A 396-nucleotide genomic window follows, 5' to 3' on the forward strand; every position below is an offset into this window, starting at 1 on the left:
GAGTGTAATAACTTAATGTTCACAATCCAGTCCTGCCCCCCCGCTAGATGCACTCGCTCCACCCGGCAGCACAACGAGGACCTGGCCGTGTTCACCGATTGCCCGGCGGCATCGACGGCAATGAACTCGGGAAATATTGCTCAGCGTCCGGCTGCCACAACACCGGTCGCTGGGTACAGTAGTGCAAAATGGAGACCGTGAGCGCCAACCTGGTGACGCTTCCACTGAGCAGCGCAGGGGGGGTGGGGGTAACCTTGTGGCCCTGTGTGCCCAGCAGGGGACCCGAAGCGGCTAGCAGCTATGAAATGATCAGTCGGGGAATCAGAAAGGCTGGACTGACGGTCACACATTTCACAATGGGCGAGCGGAGAAGTAAAAAAAAAAACACAATTTTAA

The sequence above is a fragment of the Nanorana parkeri genome, unplaced genomic scaffold, assembly GCF_000935625.1.
Source record: "Nanorana parkeri isolate BGI_ZX_2015 unplaced genomic scaffold, ASM93562v1 scaffold2031, whole genome shotgun sequence".
Classification (NCBI taxonomy): Eukaryota; Metazoa; Chordata; class Amphibia; order Anura; family Dicroglossidae; genus Nanorana; species Nanorana parkeri.